This window comes from Orussus abietinus, unplaced genomic scaffold (genome assembly GCF_000612105.2).
Source record: "Orussus abietinus isolate OABI.00-Male unplaced genomic scaffold, Oabi_2.0 scaffold114, whole genome shotgun sequence".
Lineage (NCBI taxonomy): Eukaryota > Metazoa > Arthropoda > Insecta > Hymenoptera > Orussidae > Orussus > Orussus abietinus.
In genome coordinates, this window is record NW_019394264.1 from 194,118 (window position 1) to 216,261 (window position 22,144).

Below are 22,144 nucleotides of genomic sequence, written 5' to 3' on the forward strand. Positions count from 1 at the left end.
TTCAACCGCGTATGTTGATACATATATATGAAGAACTCGGTATGTATGTAATTGCGAGACGAAAAATTACATCTTCTTTCTTCCTGGAGCGAAATAAATCTTTGATTACCGATTTAATCTTTTACGATGCGTTCATGCAATGCTGGGGCCAAATTGGATAAGAGGTGTGCCCCGGAAGCTAAGTTTCTCTCAACTAGGTTAGGTTCGTTTTCTTCTGCCGGGACCTGTTCGTCGGCTAACGGAAAATGAGGTTAGGACCATTTCAAATATCCCGATGAGATTTACAGAATATTAAAATTGATAGTTGTCATATTAGAAATCCGCTCGAGTTGGCTGATAACAGAGTTTACGTCGCACTATATCCTACACCTTTTAAATGTATTCCACGCGGTAACAATATCTGTTAAAAAAGGAAATATGAAACATCAGGCTAGGTCGTATTTTTAACCATAGAGCACAGAGCGGGAATCCTTGGAGCCACCAATACCTATTTTCTATTTTTCAAATACATCCGAAAATAATATTTTCCTATTAATATCGTACAATAAAACCAGCGGGAATATTTTGAAACTTCATATTTAATGGAGAAGTTTTGTAAATAGGCTTTGTACTCTATAGATTGGTGTATCACTTTATGATATAATAATTCAAGGGATGAGTCTCGAAGTCTTCGTTATTAATTTCAGTTTTTAGACCTTTTTAAAAATTGAAAGGGAAAATAGTAGTACTTATTGGCCAAAGTTGAATAACATTGGTTAGTAAATTTTCATAGATCGTTGTTTAGTCTGGATAAACATTTATTTCATAATTTCCAGTTTTGATGATTCATGTGAAGGTACCGTTCGAACAACGTATTCTGAAAGTTACGTTATTTTCACCGAGGTTAGGCCCGTTTTTCCGTTGAGACCTGTTTTCCAATTGGCTAACAGAAGGTACATCAAGAAACTCGGTAGAGTTTCGAGCCAAATACATTTTTGACCGAGAAACTCGTATTAAGGATGACGTCAAACTTTTCCAAGTAACCGAAAGCTCTTTGCATATTAAGCATTAAAAAACAATATATATTTTTTTCTGTGAATTTGCAATACAATTTCAAGACTATTATATTATATTATTATATTAACATTCGAATATTTACTGCATTATCACATTCCATATAAACAAATGAATGGAAAAGAGCTTCCCGAAAGCATCGTTCCTGTTCTTAAAGTAGATGCATCTCTCTAGTGAAGTTTTCACGTAGATTAAGTAATAATAAGGCAATCTATATAAAAAATAATACAAAGTCAGGTCAACTGTTAGAGAGTTTACACCCGATCATTACATCCGCGTGCCAAATACATATTTTCCCTGTGAATGATAATTTAATATGTACACAGTACCCGGCACAACTACAAAATAAGACGGTGTAAACCGGAAATGACTGCATTGTTACTCGACGAGTACTTTCATCATGGATGTAAATTTTGAAACACTGCAAATAACTGGTTACTGAGGTATAAGAATTGCTCACCTAGAGCAATCAGATCCCACTTGGAACACTTTGGAGCTCTTCTTGTTCTTCAAGTACGAAGACATTACGCGTTGAGTGAATTGGAAAATTACTCTTCCTCAATATCAGTTTCCAGATCATTGGTGTTTCCGGTGGAAAGAAATTGCATCTAGTATCTCTGACATTCGATCTCAATATTTCTTATCGATATCTGTTTAAATCGTTGAAATTTCCCATAAAAAGAAATAGTAACACGAACGGTGTCGCTTGAGATTTAATGAGATTCCCGCGACGCTCATTAAAGAAAAAGTAAATGTCCTGTTTTTTAAAGCGAAATTAGAGTTGTCTATGTTTGATTCATTTTTTTCGAAGAATGTTTCAACTGACACTTAGGGAGGAATTCGTTTAACATTATGTTAGAAATGAGTCCACCAGTCTGGACGATCCTCGAGATTAAGTAACGCCACAAGTGTTTCAAAACGACTTACTTTTAAGTCGAGCAGTTTTTATGCCGCGTGACGCAAATGTAATTTGCATTGTTCCAAGAGGAATTGCATGGGATAGATTGTCCTGCTTGCTTTAAATGGCCGGTTGTTGCAAACAGGCGTAAATGAGTAATTAATCAACTCTTCTTCTGGTGCGCGTTACGGCAAGAATTAAATAAAAGAATCATCGTGGTACTAAGCATCCGTAAAATTAATTAACCGAGGGAACTATGTGCATTTTAAATAAACGTGTAGTAAATAAATTTCTAAGCGGTTACCCAAATTGTGCTTCATATATTTATTTAACATTTTTTTAATGTCTTAAAAGTGCACCGAGCATTTAAAGATGTGAACATCTTATAAGTATTTGACAAAGATTTACCGTTGATAATTGATGTCCACTGAATGTCTATTAAATGCTTGTTGCAAACACTGGGAACATAATTATTGAATATAAGTACTTTTATGCGATCAATTGTCTCCCAATTAAATGTAGAAACTCTGCCAATTAACCGAAACGCGATACCAAAGTCAATGGCATTTGTGTGAAAGGCACAACTTTTTCAATTGAAATAAAACTGCCAAGTAAATTGACTTTCCATCTTATTTTATGATTAAGGAGTCACGCCATTGTTATAAAGAATGATTTTAGTGTCTGGATTGATATCCGGTGATATAAGAAGTGATCCATAGCTATATCTCAGGATCTTAGTACTACGATATTAAAAAGATACAATTTTACATGCGAAATTATTTTCTCCTGTTCAACCAACAAGGGTTACAATATATTTTTGCAAAAATACCAAACCAGCCACAAGTCGGGTTGTTTGTTAGTCGAATGGAGCATTAAAACAACTTCATCTTTGCCATTACTTTCAGGTTAATTCGGATCATTTTCTAGATAGAACCTGTTTTTTAACTGGCTAATGGGAGAAGCAATTAAAACCAGAATCCAGAAGGTGATGCAAGCCAATTAAAATTCAAAGCTTTTGCCGAAATTCGTCAGTGACGAAGATCTAGTAGCCATATTGGACTGCCAAAGGAAACTACCAAGAATGGTTAAGTAAAAATGGCCTTTTGATAGCACACAATGTAAGCTTTTCCCAGATAAACTTCACCTACTTCTTAAATATCTTTTAAACGGATTAACACAACGTATACAACGTATGGAAAGTATAAATAAGAAATTATGAAAGTCGCTCAGAAGTTGATACTTCATTCGAGAAAATTTTTTCTCCGTACGTTTAGGTCAATGGATTTAAAAGTCGATTAGAATAACTTGAATGGATTAAGGGATTGGGTCAGATTTAAATAGAGAAAGGCCCTAGGCAAAGAGTGGGCGATCTGATGTGAAAACGATATAGCAGGTGTGTTGGTATGTGTATAAAGGCGGATAAACTTTCATTTTTTACCCCACATGAGAGAAAATATAAACACTGTTGCACTATGTTTATACACACACACATCTTTAGGGTAATCGCAAAAATGATTACGTTTCGTTTCCTTATCATTGTTTCAGTCATTATCGTCCCTCCTAAGGGAGTCATCCAAAAGTAAATTGGGTGGCAGAACAGTCAATTTTAAGCGCAGAAGTTTGCCGATGCTTGAACCACAACCTGATAGTAACTCTGCCATAATGGTCAATTATTGCAAATGGTACATTTAAGTTTTCTACTAATAGTCTTTTGGAGCCGCAAGGTATTGACCATTTTGTCACCTCCATGTCACTGTCGGTACTTTTCGCGTTTCATAACGATGAAAGGGCGATAAATTTTCCACTATAGTATTGTTGATTTGATAGTAGCTCGGCCATAATGGTCAATTATTACAAATGATACATTTAAGTTTTCTACTAATAGTCTTCTGGTCACAGCTTTTGGAGCCGCAAGGTATTGACCATTTTGTCACCTCCATGTCACTGTCGGTACTTTTCTCGTTTCATAACGATGAAAGGGCGATAAATTTTCCATTATGGTAAATCGAGCGGGAATATCACCTTCCGAACAATCTTCTGACCAAGTCGCTCAATCTGGGGTTAAATTGTAAAGTCACTGAGCGACTGTGGCGTGACGTATTGCTTTTTTTTTTCTCATTTTCCAATTAGTTCTTCTGACTTAATGCAACGTGAAGAGATATAGGGTGTTAGCACTTTCTTAGGGAAAAACGGAGCAATTTCTTGCGAAACGTTTCTTACGAAATGAGGAAGAGATACCGTTTTGCCCTTTTCTCGAGTACAGTCGAAATGTTACGGTATTTATTTGCCGATATGAATCAACGGTATGACTGAAAGATTAGTAGCTATTCGTATGAATATCTGTATCACGTAAACGGTAATACAGATATTCGTACAATAAATTGTGCGACTGTTCTGAGTCAAACACTTTTCAAGTCCAAAAAAGTCAGATTCATAAAAACTTACTTTCGGAAAGGTAATGACAAATGAAATAAATTTCGCGTAGGAAGTACGATATAATGCCCTTACTTCATAATATCTTATAATATTAAAGTATGAGAAGTTTAGTGATACAATAATTCCTGCTTTAACAGTAGGAATATACTGTGTAAATAATAAGATTTAACGAGTCTTCTCTAGGCGTGTAAAACGTCTTGTTTTATGGTAAAATATAGTTATTAGTGAATGTGTAAATATAAATAGTACTAGTGAATGTGTAAATATAAATAGCCTAAGGAAAAATCCAGAAGGGATATTTTCAAAAAAAGTCAATGTATCACAAGCAAGCCGATCTCATTTTCTCAAGTTCTGCTTGGAACAATGCACGTGCTGAATTTACTTCACGCGATTTCTTTTTTATGTAACGCACTAAATGTTTTGTTTCACGTCCTTTTAAATCTACGGAGAAAGTTAATTTAGAGGAGTATAAAATTTACTTGGCATAAAACACATTTTGAAACGCACATGCTGCTATTTAAGCTGAAAGATCATCTAAAGTTTTAGATGTACTCGTTGTTTCAAGTTATGTGTACTCCTCTATAGAAAAATTTTGCAAACTTATTCGAACGCGAAGTTTATATATTATTCCCATTTACGTTTTTCAATTAGAAGGATTCATTTAATTTACACGATACAATTACATATATAGTATAACATGTAATTGCATACATGTCATACACGACTGTCTACAATACGTAATTTTATTTGTTTATACCTCCCTTGTAAATTTCAGCACATATAAATGAACGAAATGAGTTCCTGTCTCTACGAAGAATGAACACAGCTTAGAAAACCATAAGTTATTTAAATATAAATTCGAAATTCTACAGAAATGTTCTAAGTTCAACGTGACAGAATTTCTATAAAAATCGTAATTCCGGAAACGAGCAAAACAGAAATAAGATTTCTCTCAATTTTCAATATTACGTATTTTTCATTAAAACCAAAAGTGTGTTTAAATTTCACTCGGACAGAGTTTATCGTTCACGGTAAACGGATATCATTAAGGAAGTAATTTCACGAAATTCTCGTGGAAACCTTCGCCTTTTGAAAGGTAATAAGAAAGACCTCTCCTCTTTGGGCCATTTTGTGTTAATAGAAAATGTTTTCCAAATTATTCGAAGCCCATCCAACTTTTCCAAAATTAATATTCCCAACGGATCGCTTTTCAGTCATTGGAGCAGATGAATTTGCTTCTGCGCTAAAAAATTTCGAATCTTCTTGAACCCAGCAGACCGAAGCGAGGATGAAAAAAGTCTTCTAGCTTCGAAAATAAGAGTGTATCGAATTTAATTCAATTGGAATCCGCTTGCTTTAAATGGATATTTGTGACGGGGCGATTTCCAAAGATTCAAGCGGATGACTTTGTTTCTACGATAACGAGGAATCACTTTAGACCCGAGAAATATCTGAAGAAGAACATTTTTCTCTGCATATAAAGATACATCATTTGACAGATAACTAGAAGTTACAATTCCGCTTAATTTAAGCAGAATAAACATTTTCAATGATACGGATTATATAGAGTAATGACATTAACGACTTCGCTTCTGCAGAGGCAACGTTCTCTTTAAACATTTACAGTTAATAATTCGAAATAAAAAATGGGAGCCCTTAACCCATTTGCATCATAAGGAAGTATGAAAAAGAGGGTCCTTATCACCAAATTTCAGGCTGAATGATAGTGACCAGAATAACTGAGCGCATATATACGCTAATGATGCAAATGGATTAATCTTTCTATCTCTGCTCATCCATAAAATGCAATGGTTTCGAATTGAAATTCAAGTCAGACCCAATTGCTTCGAATTACTGTCATTGATACACTTTCCAGGCCCGACTTTGCCTCGGTGCAAAAATTCTCGATCCTCTCTAGACCATCAGACCAGAAGTAAGATTTCTCTCTTCCCTCGATATAACATTTTTCCAATTGAAAAACTAGTTTCCAAAAGGAACCGCTCACTTCAAATTGCCATTTTTGGCAATGCAGTTAGATACGAAAATATATATATACACACACACACCAAAATGTCAAAATGTTCATACAACTTTTCTCCAAGCAGGGTGCACCGAATAATTTGAAACTTCAGCACATGATTATGAAGGCCCCAAGGAAGAACGCGACGCTCATGAAATTTCATTTTTCAAAGAAAAATTTTCTATGTATCCAAGATTAGAGCCGACACATATTATTCTTTGAGAAATGAAATTTCACGAGCATGGCGCTCTTCCTTAGGTCCTCCATAATCACGTGTTAAAGTTTCCAACGATTCGGTGCACCCCGTTTGGAGAAAAGTTTTATAAATATTTTGATGTTTCATTATACATGGAATGACCCTTTCGTAAGACCTTAAATTTCTTAATCGTGTCGATGATTACGAAAGTGGCCGAAGTTATTTTATTTTANAGAATGACCCTTAAGGTAAAAAAAATCGCGTGTCCGGGCCACCTCCAAAAAGTTGCCGCCATCCTCGGGGAACTCGTGTAACGTCTCGTGTCGCCTTCTCCCGTCGTGGGCAACGGCATGTAACAATCCACAATCACTTCTCTCGTCCCCAGCCAGCGTGGTTCCCCACCTTTCTTGCTACCGCGACGACGACGAGTGTACGTCGTCCGCAGTTGGGCCGAGTCCGCTCGCGCATTCGCATTAATTTTCACCCGCGCTTTCTGCCGACCTCTCCTTCCCTCCTCATCTCTCCCCTTGGCAGGCCGCGGACCGCGGCGCGCCAAAAGCCCTCCACGTTCCCATAAAAAAGAAAGAAAACCAGCCCTGCGTCGGCGAGTTCCCGGCCCCGAGAAAAAGCCCAACCGAAGACTCCCCGACCAACCCCAGCGATCGTCGCTTGTCCCCCGGGCCGCGGGTGAAAGATAGCCGAAATGTGCGTTATTCGTGCCCACCGCGCCAATTGAACCGACTTTTTAACATATCATTACCCGTAATCTTCGAAATTTCCCCTAGAAGAGTCCCTCCTCGCGTCCTGTCCCGTTTCGCCCGCCGCCGTCTTCCCGACGTTCCCCGACCACGTGGGCCGCAGCGCGAGCTGTCAAAGTGACGTTTCGGAGGTGCGTCCAGGGTGGATTTTTGCCGTTCCTCGGACATACCTTTTCGCGGTACGTGAACCGATTCGGGATACGGGAGAAATGTCAGAATTTACGTAAGAACGGCTCTCCTCTCGGCCAGCGCAACGCCGAGGTCGCCAAGTATGTACTCGGTGCAGCGACGTGCTCTCTGTACCGCCTTTTCAAAATCTCCCCATTTTATCCGTCCTTTCCTCCGGGTTTTGCCTTTGTCTCGACTCTTAGACCCGCGGAAGTGACCGGGGCGATCGATCGGAGCAAACGAGGGGCTAATTCATTTGGGAATCAGTGAAAAAGATCTCTTTTGAGAACCAATTGACTTTGATTTCATGTGATAAACAATGCGATTCGGTAATAAGTGATTTTTGCCCTTAAATTTGTGACGGAATTCGGTGATTTCCGATAATTTCCGGTGATTTCCAACGATTTCCAACGATTTCCAGGGATTTTAAGCGTTAAAGTCAATCATCTCCTGAGTGAATACTCAATCGAGAGCAAAAGTTCCGGGACTAGTGCGCGCTTTCGATTTGCCCCGAAGCTTTCCAGAGGCTCGAAAAAGTGAACGCGTTTCGCGGTTACGTGCCAAGTAGAAAGGGAACATCTGAATGAGAGAGATAGGGAGGAGGAGAGAGAGAGAGAGAGAGAGAGACAGGGCCGATGAAGGAGAAATGTTACTGGGTCGTGGTGCATTATCGGCCGGGTTTGTCGATGGCGGGCAAATCGTGCAAGTCCCCGGAGTTTCGGTGAAATGCGAATGTGACACGTTGATGATATTTGCTAAGAAAAAAAATTGCCACATTTTGCCATATCGTGTACTTAAACGTGGAATGTTAATGCCTTAATTTCGACGGTTCAAAGTTAATTACGCCGGTTAAGTGGTACGTGGCGCGAAAATGTGAATAATATCGTCCCAGGTAATGTACCCGGTCGTTTTAAATGCAATATCCGTAATAAGGAATTAATGGAATATTTGTCATTCATTTTTATTACTCGCGGTGATTCGAAAACTACTAGTAAAATAATTCGATTTATTGGCCGACGCGGGTCCAACAGTGTAGGTTAATTGCCATTGTAGGTCGTGTTCGGCGAAACTTTGAACTTTACTTCGAACCTCGTATCGATCTCTATGAATGCGGAACAATCGCGAGGTCATTAGCGATTATGCCAAGTGTTAACATTTCGAGTGGGGTGAATACGACTTTTCATGCCAAGGGAATGATTGAACTGGCTCGATTTGTTATTGCCCACTATCGAGGGGAGTTTCAAATTTCTCGGATAAGCGGTTTCATTACTTAATTGTCTCGGCTGCAGCTGTTAATGGCTGCGAGCTATCGCAATAGGTGTAAAAACCGAATTTATTCACAAAATGGAATACTTCTTTTCACACCGGAAACATTTACCCATGATTGCCACTTTATTTCTTGGCTCATAGTCTCGCTCGCCATCTAATCTTGTTATGTCACAGCAATAGAAACTTTCACGACTATCCGCTGTTCTTCTATTTTTCATTAACCCAAATTTTATTTGCCCCCGGCTATTGAAGTTTACGTTCGCTTAAAGTACCGTGGTCACTCGCGATAATAATATCATATTCACGCAAAATTGTCTTGCAATTAAGCATGACCGTAAAACTATAGAAAAGGAAGAAATTCGTAAAATCACCTTTAATAATTGATAAAAAGTGTTCATTTTGGAGTAGGCGTCGTGCGGTTCTCATTTGGTTATTTTTTCTCGTTAAAAATATTTCTTACGAATTTTTAGTATATATATTTTCAGTACATACAATGGTACAATATAATAGCAACATTGTGCTTTTATTATGTCACCGAAACCGGAACTTTCACGACCATTTGTAATTCCTGCATATTTCTTTTTTTCCCAAATTTCGTTGACTAAGAAGTTATAGTTACATAAAATAATCCGTGCTTAAATTCCTACAGATGCCAACAATCGTTTGTCAAAATTTGATCTCTTCGAAGCGAGAAGACATTCTTGTCAGAATGACAAAAATGTTTAAGTGTATTAAAAGGATGTTCAGTAAAAATGAAAACCCTAACCTTTAAAAACACTTCTTACGTGTCTAATCATTTATATCATAATTAATTCTAATATGTTATCACATTGTCACATATAAAATGTCCTCACAATCGATCGATTACAATACCTTTCTGTGACAGTTGTTTACAATATCCTACTGTTTCTTTTAACGAAGGAAGATTTCACAAGTAACAAAATTTATACCAAACTGAAATTATTTTAAGTTATTATAAGATTTCTAAACCTTCTTAAAGGCTCGGGCCGAGGAGAACGTGAAAATGAATCTAACGCAACAAACATTGTATAACGTCAAGGATCAATGATCCTTATCTAGTAAATGAAGAAATTAAAATCTTAGCTTTCACGACGGATATGATACGATACCACGAATACCTTTTTATAAGACCTAATTTCCTTCCTAAGTTCTTATCATCGCATTCAATTTTTCTCGTGAAACCGTGTTCCATGCAATCACTGGGTACCATCGAGATCACGTTCCAAAGAACAGAAAGACCGAGTTTGTTTAGATAAAATCGAATGCCAGTAAAGAGACGAAAGTATTCGCTTTCCAGTCGGGTGTCAATCGCTGGCACATGCATCGCCATGCGCGATACCTTTCTAATGTAGTTCCTTCAAGTCGAATTTCTTTTTCGTCATATGACCACGTTTCCCTCGACCAAGTCTCATACATGGTAATATATATAAAATGACTGAACTCGTTAAAAGTATAAAAATCAAAACTAAACATTCACTGTCTGGTGATACCTTTCTAATGTAGTTCCTTCAAGTCGAATTTCCTTTTGGTCATGTGCCAACGTTTCCCTCGACCACATTTCATATAAGGTCACATATAAAATGACTAAGCTCGTTAAAAGTAAAAAAATTCAGAACTAAATATTCACTTTCTGGTTTGACGCCACATATATATTTTATGCAACCCGACATATCACGTGGAATATTCTATTCCGCGCAAATTGGTAAATCACCTGAAATTATCTATTTTCCTGTTAAACAAGCACTGTATTGCGGTTATACCGACGAATTTGACAATCCCGAAACATAAGCAATCGCGATTCACGAAGCGAGACGAAAGATCAGGCTAACAAAATTGCAATCAGTCCGGGAGAAAGATATTAAAAATGAAACATGAACACGTCCATCCTTAATCCAGCGTCACATTTATGCTTCATGCAATGCGACAAACCACCCGGACCTATTTACGTTCCTCCCACCTCGTTTCCCTGACCACCCCGACAAAATGTGGCAATTCCGAAAAACGAGGAATCGCGGCCGAGAGGAGATGCCAAAAAGTCAGGTTCAGGATCGCTAAGGTCGATATTCCAATAAAGAGTCGAAAAATGTTCACTTTCCAGTGAGGTGTCGGCCGGCCTTTCACCCACCCAACGAATCGAAAATCGCCCGACAAGACGGAAGAGCCAAACGGGGAGGTCCCAAGGGTATTCCAGTGTGTTGGTGCAGTGAATCGAAATTGATACCGCGATTGGTGCACGCGATCCATCTGACGTAAGGAAGAAGAGTCGAGCTAGGAGCGGAAACCTGCGAGAGGGAGAGAGAGGGAGATACGCCACATCGGAAAGAGAAAGGGAACCGCGAGCGAGAGGAAGATCCGATCTTTAAAATCGAGTCCTTTCCCCTCTCTCTCTGTCCTCCCGGTCTCTTTCGGCCGGTCCTCTTCTCTCTCTCTCCGCCTCTGTCGCCCGGCGATCCGGCGCTCGCGAGAAGACGAGGCGCCGCGCCATCTGTCGGCGGGAAACGCAATAACGACAATGCCGAGGACCTCGATCGTCGCTGCGATGGAAACATGAAGCGCGAAGAGGACCGCCAAACCGATCAGCACACCGGCCGTCCATAAATGACGTAAGAATAGCCACTTTTTACAGCTCCACGCCGTTTTCCTCCGACAGTAAAGTGCTCCACTTGATTCACGAGGAGCCTAGGAGGTGAACAAACCGAGACTACCTATCCGATTGCGTTAGCCGAGTCGAGATCGGTGGGAAACACCTTCAAAGTCTGAAAGTCTCCGGTCGACTCCCATTAACGTTTCGATGCCTATCTTTCTATCCTTGGGTGGCTCTTTACTCGCACAGGTGTATTTAGAACGTCTTTCGAAACGTCCATTTCATGAATTGTCTCGCTAGCAATGGATCTCTTTACTAGTCACGTCAAACATTAGAAGTGGAACATCTTGACATGTTATGTCATGTAAAAGAAAAGAAGGCACTTAAGGTCTGGTTTGGTATTCTTGTTGATTTTATGGGAGGAAGAGTTAAAGCTTTATATACAAACGGCTCTTCGTGAATCAAGTGCGACATTGTTATAAATGCTAATGGATTTCTGGATGGCTTATATATATAAAAAAAGCATTCCTAAAAGAGAAGGTTAATAACTGAATTTGGTAAGGAGGAAATGACTCGGGGTACTTTTTCACCCGGTTCTTCTTTCTCCAGTTACTGCCATCTTTTGTTATTTATCATGACTAATTGCCTTTTTTATGAATGTTCTTTATATTTAATTTTTCGTGCACCTACTCGACAATGGATAAAAATGGTTTTTAATTACCTTAAATTACTCCGCATTGTATGTATAATACGTAGATGGAGGAAGAGATACCGAAACAAAGGGACGATTGTCTCGCCATTCTTCTGCATTCATAACGTAACATTTAAAAAATGCAACAAAAGTTAGTAGACAATGGTCCGGCATTATTTTGACAATTAGGCGTTAAACATCCGTGAATTATTTTCAGATTCAAATATTATCATTACGTTTTAATGTTTAACGCGTATGTTAATGCAAGATATCCGGTTTTCATGAATTTCATGAAGAAGGTCATTTCCAAACGTCATTAACAATTTTCGTGCCTTTGGAGTTAAATGCATATGGTACTAAAGAAGATTAAAATGAAAATGATGTGACCAGCACTTAAGACGTGTTGCTACAATCTTAATTCGTTAATTACCGGACAATTCCCAGGGAAATGTGTCTTCCTCCGTTCCCCTAGATTCCCCTAGTAATGCAGAAAATTTTAATAGGACGTAATCACGATGATCTCTCTTCTCTAGACTCACTAACACCTATTCCGATAAAGTGACAGACCGCCTCCACACTCTTTTTCGCGTTAATCATGTGACACTTGAGTGCAAAACAGGAATGACTAAAAAAAAAAAGAAAAACAAATAGAACATACAAATCCTATTCCCGATACCATGACTAATACGTAAAACTCGACTCGGGGTCGAGAAAACTACTCGCGCAGATTTTTATTTTACTTTTCCACAAAACTCAATTCTAAATATTAAAAACAAAAATCAGTGATAATTTAATAGAGTTAGTAATAATCTATACATAACAATATACAGGCCGAAGTTATTAAATAAATTTCCAAAGCCACCAATTCTATTCGCGGGACATTTTTGGCAAGCTATCTTTGTTAATTTTCTGAATATTACAAAAAAAGAAAAAATAAGTTTTAACCTAGGCTTGTACAACAAAGCCTAGTGGCTTCTTGTCAACGATGTACTTAAAGCTCTTTGCGAGATTTATTGACATAGGTGAGTTACGTACATCCTCGTTTCCTAAATTACTGTTTTCATCGTACGGAGTTCGTAATTTGACGTTAAAGTACTTCCTTATGCCTTGTGCTCGTTCCGTAGTCAAAAAAAAAAATATTTAATCGATGAATGAATCGATACTCGCAACAGAGGGGCGACCGAAGAATTTCAAATGACGTGTTCAGCTCACGTCATTTGTTACGTTGAGGTGTATTTGTCAAACACGACCACTGGCGAACTTGCTGTTTCGGTTTAAGATGGTCTGCGTGATGATCTTCACTAGGGTATCTCCTCGAGATCATTAGAATACTTTAGTCACTCTAACCACGAGGATAGGAAGAAAAGGAGGGGCGTCTATAAATATTCCAGTAATATATGAAAATAATTTGGAAAATTAACATTTTTCTAATTCATACATTCCATTACTAGTCCTTGGGTATTCGATTATATGTGCCCATAATTATGAAAGTGGTCTAAGTCATATATTTTTTGTTTCGAAATTACATTGAATTAATTTCGTTTGAAATAATATGGCGTGAAATAACTGATAAACTCAGTTTTTTTTTTTAATTTTGACTTAGACCACTTTCATAATTATGGACACATATGTGATCATACACTGCAACGTTACAAACACTGAAAAAACCTATAATAAGTTCATGAAACATGTATTGCAAGTTTCATTCAGATTTTAATATACTACTTAGTTTTAAATATTTACGCCAAAATGTCATAAAATCTTAAATTTGCCCGTACACTTGGCAAACGTTGCAGCTCAATTTAAATGAACGTTTCGGAGTAATAATCTGAATAGAACTTAGTATACATAGATTCTGTGAAATTTACAAGGATTTTCAACAGAGTATCTCCTGAATTTCTCATTAATTAGGTTGAGGAATAAGTTCCCGGCGTTTTTAACGTAACGTAAAGTAATTAAAACAGCGGAAACTTATTCCTCAACCTAATAGAAATCATTTTATTCATCTAGATAATTCCGGAGTATTTATAAATTCCTTGTCAAAGCATTAATAAATTCCTCGATGTCTTTTTTTAACTTGTATTCATGTTTCTCTGATTTTCGGTATCTTTCCTTTTACTTGATATTTCATTTCAACTTTAATGACCGGAGGTCAGTCCAGAGCGACTTAAAAAGCGAGTTTAAAAGGCAATGCGGATGGAGTAGTTGCTTCCAAGGAAACACCGCGAGTTCCGGCAATCCCGAGAGCACTTTCATTTCTGTCAAGAGCCTGTAGCAGACTGCTACACTTTCTTTCAGACAGACGCCGTCTGATAGGAGTGGTTCGAAACTCTCGTTTTCAATATGTCCGCCTCTTGGGTCTCTCGATCGCGAGCTCTCGGCCTGGCCCAGCGTTTGCCGGTTCGATGATCGACTCAGTATGAATATTTTATCCCATTAGGTTTACCGTCTGACATCATCGCTGGCAAAGCCTGAGTTTCTTGGAACATTCCTACGCAAAATCTACCGAATCCGTGTGTCAGCTGCTTTTGAAAATCGTCAAATGCAAGCTGCACATATGCAAAATTATTCGTCTCAAGTGGTTTTTCTTTTTCTTTTCTAAAAACCAGTAAATTTTAAATATTCATCGTCCGAATCACGATGTGGTGGAACACGAATTTCATTATCACAGTGAATTACGTTACAGAATAGCCGAAGTAAATGTTGCGAAAGTGGTATCTTGTTTTCCTTATCGTCACAGGTTATAGATATTTTTCAACCGATAACGTTTTCCCGAGCATGTATTTTTGTGGTTATATGGAGGACTTAGATTACCATGATTATTTTGTTAATAATGGAAAATTGAGATATAAACGCAACCAAGGGGTGCACTTAAGAGCGCTATCATGGATGATTTAATACAAAATTGAAGTGGTTACATAAATTTCCTGTTACGCAACATCATTTTCCTTCAATTAATGAGTCCAAACACCATGAGAGTTTTGTTCGTAAATGGATACATTTTTCATCAAAATTGAAATCATACCGTCTATATTTCTAAATTGTATTAAACAGCTCCCTCTAACAAATTTCGCATTAACATATTCCCTTAGATTCATACAGCACATGTAACTACGATGGTCTACTTTCTCAGTCCAGTGCATGACACTTCGATGATATATAGCCCCCATAAATTATAAAATAAGCTCGCAATAAAGACACGAGGTTAATGAAGTGCTTTCAAACTTTTCCACTCGCGTTTGTTATTTAAACTGCGAGCCTTTTCATAAGATCCCATTCTTGGATAATAATTGTCTCGAATAATAATCGTCTTTGTGTAATCTTGAATTTTAAAATAAGCTCACAATAAAGATACGAACTTAACGAAGTGCTTTCAAACTTTTCCACCCGCGTTCATTATTTAACCTGCGAATCTTTTCGAAGGATCCTATTCTTGGATAGTAATTGTTTTAGTGTAATCTTGAATTATAAAATAAGCTCGCAATAAAGATACAAATTTAACGAAGGGCTTTAAAACTTTTCCACCGGCGTTCATTATTTAAACTGTGAATTTTTTTAAAAGATCCCATTCTTGAACAATCATTGCCATGAATAATAACTATCTTTCTGTAACCTTCAATTATAAAATAAGCTCACAATAAAGATACAAGGTTAACAAAGTGCTTTCAAAATACAACACGCGGTTATTATTTAAACTGCGAATCTTTTCGTAAGATCCCATTCTTGAATCGCCCCGGAGATCGCAATTCCGCGGCGACTTTCTTCGCGGAAAAAGTCAATTCTACCAGGAAAAGTAACGTAACGAAAGGAAGCGCACTATTACTCGTGCCCGTAACGCCAGCCATTTATATTACCATCTTCACTCAGCTAAGCGCGATTTACACACCGTGATGTATTTTTTCCCCATTATCGTTAAGATCAGCTCGATCCCGGCGCACTTTCACGTGCGGAGAAAACCCGCCGATAACTATTCACGATGAGGCCTTGTCAGCTAAGTGGGACACCTTCATTTTCCTCCAAATCTGTTGGAAAAAAAGTAAGGAAAATCCACCATTTGGCCCGCAAAAGCTCATTCTCATTTTCCCACCCTATCCTTTTTCTAAGACCTTGACACTTCCGATAACTGACCTACATAGGCACTTTCACGCACTTCCTAGTTCTCCCGGGAATATTCCCATTTAAAAGAGACGCGGATTCGAAAGCCCCTCGAATTTAGGTAATGTTTTGCGGCTTGGTGATCAATTAACCCGTTCGCTTGGAAAGTTCGACTTCGAGGGTAATAGTTTACCTTCGCTGCATTTCTTAAGATGGTACAGGTATTATAAATTAATTCCGCCGCGCCTCGCCTGATTTTAAATAATTCCTACTCGTGTTACTTGTAACCGTGATATGCAAGAATAGGATGTTTATAACAAAAAAGAGTGATAAAACGAATGTTTTTACCGCACCTAAATCCCCCACGGACGTTTTAGAAGTTGATAAAAAAAGGAGATTGAACAATTTCGATTCCTTTGCTTGAGAATTTTTCCTCGAGTATGTCCTCCTTTTGATTTCTTTGGTGTTACTGTAATTGTTACCGTTATTGTTGCCAGCAATCTTGGCATAATCTTCGTGTATATGACGTTAATGAAATTAATATACTAAAGCAATGTTTGTTAAGAGGAGTGTAAATGCGAAGGTGGCAAAATTTAATGTCCTGGTTAGCATAGGTAAATTAGGATTTTTATGAACCAGCTGATTCGAAAGCCGAAACGATTTAAGAAAAAAAAAAAAAAAGAAAAACTGTCAATGGCTGTAATTTCTTCAGAGTGGAAGCAGAAAGTCATAGTTGAAACGTCCACGATCAGCTGACGCGATCGAGAGAGTGAACCGACAATTTCTTGGACGTTGAAAGTTCCCTTACCGGCTCACCTTAATTGCCAGAAGGCATCCGCCATATTTAATGGACAGTGATAGAGTTGAAGGTGAAGAGACGGAGAAGAAATCCGCAGCTCGAGAAAAAGGACATGTCAATTCTGAACCGACTCAGAAAGTTGCGAGGCAAAATGTAAGACATCACTTTCGGGAAATCGACGACGATCAATTTCACAAATTCGTATATATTTTCATCCACTTCACCTTCTACAGCTCCCTAGAATCATCATCGTGATACTATCTCCGAGAAATATATTACCATCCAATTATCTATAACATTGATAAACAACAAACCAAAGAAATCACAACACCTAAAATCAAAGACTGACATACGCTCTTTCAGATAACGTAAAGAAGTGGTGATTGAATTTCGGTTTAAACGGTACTCCTAATTATCGAGGTATGGTCATAAACTGCAATCATTATGCCTGACGATGCAAGTCGTTATCAGAAACGCCCAACTTTAACATTTAGGTTAGCTGAGGTTGTTTTTTTTTTTTTTCGAGAGCAAAGTATCTGCCGCCGCATAAACTCATGAAGTGGGTTTATGAATAGTATGAAACAAATATGACAAAAAGGCTGTTGCGACACCCCTACCAGCTGATCGTTACGATTTTAGGTAATTGGGTGTTGAGTGCCCCCTCTCGTACTTATCGTGCCGAAAAAAAAAAGAGTTATCCCGTGAAAAATGCAATTACCGCGGGGACAGTTTGCGCACGTAGCCGGGAGCAGAAAACCCCGAATCACGTTTTCGTAATTGCAGGTGCTGAGGGATATAGTTTGAGGCTTCGTAAACCAGGAAACCGTAAACGATACCGCCAGCTTCGCGATTACGACTTATTCCTCCGCCGTGGATATTATTTTTGCTTCGGCCGATAATAATCGCGTAAATCGTAAGACGTCGCAGCGTCCTAAAGTTGTGCAATCCGTAATGGTGGCGCAATACTTGTCTCGGCCGCATTAGGTTCACTTAATAGTATTAGTTTTTAGGTAAACCAGAGGTACGTGTAATAAAGGGTTTCACTTTATTATCCTTGCACGGGAAGGCAAATATTCCGTTCCCGGCAGAAATAAACTGCAAAGAAAACGTCGTTCCGCACCGATTTTCCGACGTAGGGACAACAAGAACAATTGTTGGAGGGCTTTTTAAGAAGTTAATGCAATTTAGGACAAACAATCCGTTCCCGGCAGAAATAAACTGCAAAGAAAATGTCGTTCCGCACCGATTTTCCGACGTATGGACAACAAGAACAATTGTTGGAGGGCTTTTTAAGAAGTTAATGCAATTTAGGACAAACAATCCGTTCCCGGCAGAAATAAACTGCAAAGAAAATGTCGTTCCGCACCGATTTTCCGACGTATGGACAACAAGAACAATTGTTGGCGGACTTGTTAAGAAGTTAATGCAAACAGTGAGTCCCATCTTACGAAACGAGTAGAAATGAATTAGATCGTTGCATCGCTACATGTAAAGCTTATTAAATGCACTTAGGCATATTGATAGTGCCATGTAAATGAAAATGATTTTTTTCTATATTGGCGTCGTTTTTTGTACATCTTTAATTACTTCGGGGGTATAATTCTTTACTTCATTTCCGATAGTATTATTTTAATAAAAATTAAATGATAATTCGTTTCATTTACCGGCATCATTTCCGTGTAATTTCGATTAATTAAGAAAATTATATTTATATCGTTTTTATACATTCCACAGGAAAATCGACTCAATTTCCCGATATTACCTCCACTGCACTCATTTACAACTAATATTGATTTATAGGTTCAGTACTGTCTCGACAATGTCATTAACAACTCATTGATTAATGAAAATTGACTCACGCAATAGATAACAGGTGTCGGCAAGACATTTCTTCACCGATAATGGGAAATTTATCACGCACGATTGAACAAAGTGAAAAGGGAAAATTTCGCGCAATTAATGCTGCATTCCTCGCGTTTCGTCTTAAGCGACATTAAGCGAAGCCAATTTGCACTTATCGTGGCAAATTAATACAGGCCGGAGTCAATCCTACCGATTAATCTCCTAAGACAAAATGCTATTAAAACGTTACGATTAGTCGTCGGTAATGGCTTTTGTCAGGAGGGGGGATAGGAAAGGGTAACACAAAAAATAGTACTTTCAATTGTAGCATTGAGTTCGCGCAATTCACGTGCAGCTCCACGTGATAGGTGGAATGCAAAGGGAAAGGGTTGTACAATCATTACAGAAAGCAATTTCCGATTTACCACTCCGAACAATCGAAATGACATTAACATACGTCAATGTTCATCAACAAATCCATAAAATGATTGGCTCGATTTCAACAGTGCCTACAGAAAAATATTCCACAAACATATCATTTCACGATATCTACAAAAAATATGTCAAATGAACGGATATTCAATAATAAACATTTTGAATAAAATAATTGGCCGCATTAAATTATTTCTGAATTTTTCACGCTGAATAATTCAGTGATGCCATTAGGTCTCTCTTGTCTTGATTGACGTACCTTGCTCCTCGATTAAGAAAAGAAATTGACAAAAAATGTTACTGCTTCTGAAAATTGCCATCGTCATAAAATTGTACATTAAATTACTTTCGCGGAATAGTGACGTGTCTAATTTCAAGTACCGGGAATTGTTTGCGATTCGTGGTTTTCATCGGAATTGTTAAATTTGTCACGTTATCCCTCGAAGACGTAAACGCGCCAGCAGGATTTTAAACATAATCGATTTTTCCTTTTACAAACCTTGAGACCCGTGGTAGAACGGGTTAAAGAAATAGCAGACTTCTGTGAATAAATGTCTGCTTTTGCTTCTCTTTCTCTAATTTCTAAATGGCAATTCGACGGGTGACTCGTTTTACGGAAAATAGAAGATGGTATAAAGAAAACGTCTGAAATTCAGAATGTTGTATTCTAAAAAGGCTAGACTACGGTTGGAACTTAAAACAACTGCAAAAAAACTGAAAATCGATAAACAGGGTAAATTTTATTTCTGTTATTTAGAATAATCAGGATAAATTTTATCCATGATTTCATAGATATGATTATACAGCAGTTAAAAAAGTCTAATATTTTTATATTTCACTACGAAAATCTATCCCCAAAAATTCCTTTCAACAGAAGAAATTAAATTTCTGTTCTCTTTCTGTTCTCTTATATCTTTACTAAATATTTTCACGAAAAAAATTCGACATTCTTAACTCCGCCACGATTATGATGTTTTAGATATTTATACTTTTATTTCAAAGGAAAAATAAGCTATTTAAAAAGTCGACCTTGTAAATACGGTTCCTTAGTTTCCGAGACGATTGAGAATGTTGGAATTCAGAATATTTCGACTTTTTTGTTGTTGTGTCCATATACAGGGCAGTATCGGTTATGCAATTCTGGTGAATAAGTATATGACTGTCATAAATCACTGTTTATTCCTGGTGCAAATTTTTTCGCACTTCCATACGTTAACTCGTGCATCCAGAATCAACAGGTGCGATCGCCCACTTATAAATCAGCTGATCGTAACAGCGTCAACCCAAAAAGAAATTCTATCCAGAAATTTTGACAATCCATAAAAAGCATGTGGTGTGACGTTTATACACAAAGACTCGCCAAAGAAATTCTGAACAACAATATTTTTCATCATCCAATATCTATGGATTTCAATCGTTCACTTTTAAATTGCGTACGAGCGTACTTTAAAGAGAAATAAATTATTCTTTGAATATATTTAGCTATCTAAAAACGTTTTGACAAAACAACGATTCAGACAAATTGGGCTTCTTGATTCAGGTGTTCAATAATTATCAACTGAAATGAATTGGCAATCAGTGTATCAATTTTTTTTCATCAAACCATCACTTTTTATATGCAGAAGTATTTCATACACATGTCAAAAAAAAAATGTCTATTCATATTCAGTCTTGATTATTCAAGGATCATCCTGGCCAAGAGCGACTTTTGTTCTTGCCATTTTTTTTTACCATCTCGAGTCCTTCGTTTGCATATGAAAAAAGACTTCTGCATACATTATAACCACTGGGCCTTTCAATCATCAACTTGACTGAGACTGATTTTCGTCACCTTGTCTGTTTTGACAGTTCTCGATGTTTCGCTGGTGCATCGAAAAATGGTTACACGCGGGTTAATGTGACGTAAAAGTTATCTCGAAAGTCGCCTTACAAGAGTCGGTCATTTGACGAAAGCTAATTATTTATTATAATAAAAGTATGTACATCACATTAAGGTGATAAGGCATGTAAAGAGTCAATCGTTAATGAAAATTTTCTCCGAACTGTATTGAATTATTTGACATTTTACCACGTGAATGTGAAGGCCCTATGAAAGGTCCTGACATCAGTGAAGTAAAAATCTAGATATTACATTTTTATTAAATAGGCTTTGAAATCCTCAAGCAACTATTTAAATATTCTATCAAAGTCTGAAACGATTCGGTGTACTCTGTTCGGAGATAAGTTTCATAAACGAGAGTTGTTACTCTTTGATGCCACTTTCGTATCACCTTGTGATACTCAATAACAATGGAGATATTACATTTTTATTAAATAGGCTTGGAAATACTCGAGCAACTATTTAAATATTCTTGCAAAGCCCCGGACAAATTTCACCGTCATCGTCAGTGAGATCGGACGGACTATGAATGATCCACGCAGCCGAGACCGACTTTCGCCACCTCGAGGTTTTTCGACAGTTCCGAGTGCTTCGATTGCACGTTGACAAATGATAGTGCACATACTGAAGCCGGCTCGGCCTGTGAACAATCGTCGTGGCCGAGACCGACTTTCGTTGACGCGCGTTTTTTGACAGCTCCGATGCGAATACGTTTAACGGCGCGGCTTTCCTACCGGAGACATTTAGCAATGTTGATTTCACATAACGAGGTAGAAATGTACCAACTGATACTAAAAAGGCCGGATAATCGCTTGGCCAATCACGGATTGATCACTGACTTTCGCTTTTGTTACAATTTCTAACGCTCTTCGCGTGGATGATGAATTACTTCCACATTTTTTGCCCATCCTTTTCATCGAAATGGATCGAGAAAGACTGCTCGGCAAACAAAAGAAAAGAAAAAAAGAAATCGTACCATCTAAAAATGTCTCCCTTTATTACG

The 22,144-nt window shown here is 37.8% G+C and overlaps 1 protein-coding gene across 3 annotated transcripts in view; it reads left to right on the top strand.

Annotated features, from left to right (window-relative positions):
* Positions 1-7,058: 7,058 nt before the first annotated feature.
* The window catches only part of LOC105701564 (venom metalloproteinase 3), a 96,827-nt gene continuing 81,741 nt past the window's right edge, over positions 7,059-22,144 (top strand). For all 3 annotated transcript variants that reach the window (XM_012428407.1, XM_012428405.1, XM_012428408.1), the window contains exons 1-2: positions 7,059-7,540; positions 10,918-11,422. The gene's annotated coding sequence lies outside the window, so the exon portion shown is untranslated. The remainder of the gene's footprint in view (positions 7,541-10,917; positions 11,423-22,144) is intronic.